The sequence below is a fragment of the Ammospiza caudacuta genome, chromosome 6 (assembly GCF_027887145.1).
Source record: "Ammospiza caudacuta isolate bAmmCau1 chromosome 6, bAmmCau1.pri, whole genome shotgun sequence".
In the NCBI taxonomy this organism is placed as follows: domain Eukaryota; kingdom Metazoa; phylum Chordata; class Aves; order Passeriformes; family Passerellidae; genus Ammospiza; species Ammospiza caudacuta.
The window spans coordinates 41,563,162-41,569,222 of record NC_080598.1 but is presented as its reverse complement, the minus strand read 5'-3'; the positions used below and the strand labels follow the sequence as shown (position 1 = coordinate 41,569,222).

Below are 6,061 nucleotides of genomic sequence, written 5' to 3'. Positions count from 1 at the left end.
TTAATACACCCCCAAGGAACAGGTTAGCTCTTGCTGACAGCAGGTTTCCCTTTTTTCATGCTTCCCTTTGCCAGTCCCAGAATTATAGTTTTAACTTTCTGATTTCCCTCTTTCTCTGGTATCAATATTGCACTTGAATGAGATCACAGCCAGACAAGGGCTTCTCTGCTAATAGTATCTGTCCTTGAAGCACATTTTTACTTTACCAGCACTCAGTACTGTGGAAGTCTTGTAATCCTTCCTGAGTCACCTTGTGAACCACATAAGAAATCTCTGTTTTTTTTCTAATGTTTCTTCAGGTCATATTTGTCTCACTGCAAGGATGCAAGCCTGAAAAGCTTTCCACTGATCCCTGGGGCAACAATCCCTTCAAGCTGACCACAGTGCATGGAAAGAAGAAGTGCTCTCAGACAAGCTAGTGTGTTAAAGCCACCAAGGTGATCTGCTGTGCCCAGCTGTGGCAGAAGGCTGCCTTCCCTGCACTGCCCAGTGAGTGTAGAAGCTGTCTGGCATTGGCAGGCCTGGCATTTCATGCATGGTGCCCAACACTAGCACAGTGAAGCCCAGGTTTCCAGGTATGTTCTTTCTGGGCTTATTTCTACCATCGTGTACCAGAGCAAGTAGTATCTTACTCATCAGTGAATTTCATTTAGTCTTAGTCAGAGAGATGGAATTGGTCCTACAACAGCAACAATAGCTTTTTATCTGCATCCTTTTCAACCCTCCCTACATGGCCTTCCCACCACAATAACAAACAGAAGCTCCCAGAAAGCAGCAGCAAGTTCAGAGAGATGTGGCTCCTCACCAGTTTGAGTTTTACCAGGTGGTGTTTGTTTTAAGACCTTGAGCTATAAAATATCCATGTTAGTATTGAACTCCTGGGAAGACATAAACCCTTCAATGCAATGGAGAACTAAACACTTTTAAATATACTTATCTAATGGATATCAGTACTGACTTTTGTGCATGCTGCTTCTAACATGAATCTACCTAGTCTCTGCTTTCAGAAACCAAAGATTAAAATGACTTCTAGGCAAGTCCCTATATTTGATAACAGGAGTGGATTACAATCTCTCCCACTCTCCCTGCTATTACCCTTCCTTCTCTTCCTGCACTTGAATCTGGACATGAGTGGACATTGAGGAAGAGGTTTTGTGCCTACCAGCAGCCACAATACTTGTGTGAGTACTTCAGCCTGGTGCATGGTGATAACGCCAGGCTGTGGGTACACAGCTGATTAACTGAGCACAGCACCTCAGTACCAGCTTGCTCTGTGTGCAGTGACTCATCTCAGGCATTTCAGAAATACTTTTCTGATTTTTTATTCTCTTTCATTTAGGTCACATCCAACTCCATATTGCAAGGTGCTGAGTAACAGCTCGTGATCCCTATCAAGTAATGGCTCCAGGGTTTGTTTACCAGCATCCACTGGAGACTCCAGCTTTTCTGTAGAAACAGAAACTGAGCCCAGGCTTATCCAGGTATCAAGCTGTCACATTCCTTGGGGCCTGTAGAGCAAACTGGCCTTTGTGAAGAATGTTTGCCATGACTGTGAGGCAGCTGTGTTTAGAGAGTCATTTGAAGAAAGTCGAGAAATAACCAGTAGGATTTCTATAACAGATTTATACCTATTTGTAAGGGAATAACAGATGTTCATCAATTGGAGCTTTGCATCCATCACAGGTAATAGAAATGGTGAGACTCAAAGTCACACGAGGATGCAGGGAAGTCTTCAGGGTCAACTCTAGCCCTGGTTTTAATTATCAATTACTTCAGGATCTGTTCCTGAAGCATTAATAGATAATTGGTGTAGTCCCGATCTCTGTGCCCCTGCAAAGTATTCCCTCCCAGTGGGAGTGACATTAGCTTTAGGTTCTTACTGTGTGAGCATTGTGCATGCAGCATGTTTGATTTTTTGCAGCTTCCAGCTTACTAGCTGTGGAAAGAGATGCTGTCAGATTTAGGATGCAGGAGAGAGCTAATCACAGAGGCTTCTCCCAGCTTCAGGACAGGAGTAAATTGTGCTATTAACAGTATCCTGTGTATAAGGAATTCTGCCCATTTTCTTCTAAACTGCAGCGCCTTTCCATCCCAAATATCTCCTTTTCCATGCCCCCAAGTACCTGATGGAACCAAGCATAGCACATAAAAGAGGATTGAGAAAACCATGAGGAAGCTTATTAAGGATGTGCCTTGGAGGATGATTTTTTTTTTCCCTACAAATGCATTGTAGGAAAATGCCTCCTGCAGACTTTGGGGTAATATTTTAAAGCTTATAATAATCACCTCCTTTCAGAGGTGAAACTTTTTTCACCTCCTGTAATTAACTCAAGATTTGAAAATTTTCCAGACAAAAAAGTTGCAGAAATTTTAAGGTATGAATTGAATTCTTAATATTTCTACCAAATCCTTTGCTTGTTCCTTGCATTTTAACATAATTGACAATGAAGATTCTTGTCTCACTATTAACTTATTTTCTATTTTTGCTGTTGACATATATTTATGATTAAAGCATGGAGTTATCATTACAGTAAAACTGGTAGAACTGCAAAAATTATATTTACTACCCAAATGAAATATCCAAATATAATGATAAATAAATTAAGTAACCCAGGTAAAAGATTTCTTTTGTCTCTATGAATGCAAAGTGTAATATTTTAGAAGCTGTAGGGCCAAGTTTTGCCTTACGATTCACCTGCTATGTGTTCCAGAGAGGGTAGGAGCTACCAAAAAGTATGAAAGAGGATTTATACTGTATAACAGATGAAAACTGTCTTGTAAGCTCAAACTCACACAGCTTATGTTTTTACTCTGAAGTTCCTTGAGACAGTTATTTGATTTATGAAAGTCCAGTTGGTAGCTGGCAAACACATACAAGCAAAGAAGCCACAGAAGCCAACAGGGCCAAACAGGCATCTGAAGGCAGAATTTTCTTTATGAAGTAAAACTGAAAATAATGCAATACGCCCTCCCAGAATGTCCCAGCATCCCCCTGCTGCTCTATCCCTTAAGTAACTGCAGTTCAGGATGTGGTGGAAATACTGGAAGGGAGGAAAATCAGTCCACAACTGTTTCTGCAGGGTTTCACTAGGAGGAGCCATACGATGTGTAATGAACGTGCAGAGCCGTTTGCAATTCGTGTACATCCCAACTGCTCCTGGGGCAGCATTTCTGCTACTGCCATTTATCTGTGTAATAAATAGTTTTCAAATAGATCAGAAGGTAAAATTCACACAAATTACTGTGACCCTTTGGTTTCTCAGAATGCTCTTTTTATAGAGTTCATTCTGCCACCAAGAGGACAGTAACTCTAATTACCACATCACATACACACTTCATGTAGGACTGTAGTATTTTGTGAAATGCTTCTATATCTTCCTCTATGTTTAGTACAACTGTGAGCACAACTGGGCACGACCCTACCTAATGATTCACCTATAGTAGAAACAATTATCAATAATAACATTATGGGGAGTCAAGAGTGGGAGGGTGACTTATCACTCGAGTTCCACAGTTCATCCCTAGGGAAAGTAAATTTAAGGTACTGAAAATGGCACAGGCTAACCCTACTCCACGTTAGAAAACACCAGGGAAATAAAGAATGAATAATGAGGGGGACTGCCTTTGGAAGGGCATTTACCTTACCATGTTCTTTCAGGAAGCCCAAAAGTCCACGTGGGCACATTCCTGGAGAAGACAGCCACAGCTCAGCCTCCTGTTTTACCTCTTGGACTGCTGTGTCCCTCTGAGGTGAGCGATGCTGCATGTCTACTTCTAGGTGCAGGGGTAAAGGTCTATAACTCCTTCCCATTTCTGATCAGAATTTTTTCCTGAGGCAATGCTGATCACTTTTCCCAGCCAGTAAACTCCTGAGGGCTGGTGGCAGATGGGTGGCAGCACCCTGTGCAGGAAGCACAGCTGTCAGTATCTCTCACCTGGCCAGGCACACAGCCCCCAGTGTCTGACAGCCTCAAGGCATCTGCTATGCTGTTCAGAGAGGGGAGGGAAGCTCTGCTCTTGGAGTGACTCCCAGGGATGGCTAAGGGATATTTACTTGGTGAGCTGGAGCTGTATGAGTAGCTGGGAAGGATCAATAGACATCAGCATCAGTAGCTTTGCTGGGTCACCTTCACCAGCCATAAGAAAAGACCTGGAAGGGCCAGTGAGTTACTCACCAGTGTTGTTCTGCATTTTTTTGTTATAGGAACCACAGGTGAACTGTTCAAAATCCCTCAAGTGTTTAATTTCTGTACTGTATGAGGGAGTCCACACTACATAAATACGTAAGATAACAAAAAAAAAAAAAAAAAACCTCATTTGCATATTTCCAGTGTACACAAAGGCATTGAGTTTCTTGCAAAATTAGAAGAAGTCACACACGTGATTGTTGGAGTATTTTTTAAGGAAATAAATTGCAGGGTTTTTTTCAAAACTAACATTTAAATATTATCCTTACAGTGCGTTCCTTGCAAATGCAGGCTGGGGGCTTAGATGTCTCCCTGCTTAAATCTACTGTATTATTTCTGTTTTCAGATAGACTCCATTGAGATCTCTGTGAAATGAATGATGTGACTTACCAATATCACACAAGCTGTTCCAAGAATATCAGCAAGGCACTGGAAAATGGCAGGGAGAGACTGGAGACTTTCCTGAGAAGGTTTTACCCAGTGATGGAAAATATATTTGTGTTATTACTTTAGCACAAGTGTCTTCTATAATGCTAAGGTTTGCTTTCAAATAAAACATAAATTGCACATCTGGTTGGAAGAAATAAATGTAATAGTGCTTCAAAGACTATCTGTCAGGCTTAGAAAGCAAAGAGATGAGGATTTATTGGTGTTTTTATTATGAACATAAAAGCCTTGGGATCTCAAAATAGACCAGGGTTATAGGTAAATATGGGTTCTATTTTCTTCTTTGTTTGCCTTAACATATTATTAGCATCAAGCTAAAAAAGGATCATCTGAATGTTAATATGTTTACTGTGTGCACATGGCTATTAGCTTAATCAATACACAGACGTAGAAGACTGTAGAGAAAAGTATGCACTACAAGTGTATTCATCATCTTAAACATTTCAGACAGCATCTTCATTCTGGAGATAGTATTTGCTTAAGAAACCCCACTCTTGATGTGCTTTCCCAGTCTTTCAAGACTTTTGTGAAGCAGTAGTGGGCTGCTTCTGTGCAAAGACTTGGAATGAACATCTATTTGCAAATGAACAAGCAATGAAAGAAGTGGGAGTTTCTAAAGTAGATTACTTATAAAATTAAAATTTGAGGAAGTTTGGGTATAAATAACATGTCCAAGTCAGGAAATATTTGGTGGCTTGAAGACATACACATTAGATTTCCTGCCTGAGCTGCTGGTGACTCCAGCCTCCTTTCCAGGAGAAAATTATCCTGTGCAATGCTGGTTAAAGCCTTGCATGAGTCACTCCAAGGTGTTGGAGGGGGCTGTACAAATCCTGGTCCCCACTTTCTCCTAAAAATTGTCTGCAAGAGGTTCAATTTTGCTGTGTCAGGACCGGGTTGAATCTTTCATAGGATTTAAATTAAATCCTTGGCAACCACTTTCTGATTTTATAGCAAAATCTGACCTATGTGTTAAAGTGAGGACATTGTTTTGCTGGGTTATTGCTTAATTACTAAATGAAGAAATATTAAGTACAAATTTAATGACTCATACAATATTTCCAAATGACATGTACTATAAAGTCCCATTTACATCCACCACACTGGTGTTTAACTCACTTTCCATTATTCCTGAGGCTATTAATGTCAGTAATTACAGCAGGTAACATGTCTAATATTGAGTGCATTGTGGAATAAAGCAATGTTGAGCTCCTGCAGTGTGTTTTATATTAAGTACAAAAAGCTTCTGATACAGTTAATGTAACTATAAATCTTAACTCAAATGCTTATATGTCTCGTTTATGACCTGAATAAACTCAGAGGCAGAAGCAGGGCAGCTGAATGGCCGCTCGCTGCCAAACCACACATTCAGCGGAATATGCACTTACAATATCCTTTTCATATTGAATAATAACAGAAAGACAGAA

General features: G+C 40.5%; 1 long non-coding RNA gene across 2 annotated transcripts; it reads left to right on the top strand.

Annotated features, from left to right (window-relative positions):
• The first annotated feature begins 351 nt into the window (after window positions 1–351).
• On the top strand, window positions 352–5,788 carry LOC131559384 (uncharacterized). Of its 2 annotated transcripts, XR_009274870.1 has the most exons (5): window positions 352–575; window positions 1,058–1,181; window positions 1,340–1,481; window positions 3,659–3,750; window positions 4,534–5,788. It is a non-coding gene; the product is annotated as an uncharacterized LOC131559384 (long non-coding RNA). The 2 variants fall into 2 exon arrangements; XR_009274869.1 differs by having other exon boundaries at window positions 372–1,181.
• Window positions 5,789–6,061: the final 273 nt, after the last annotated feature.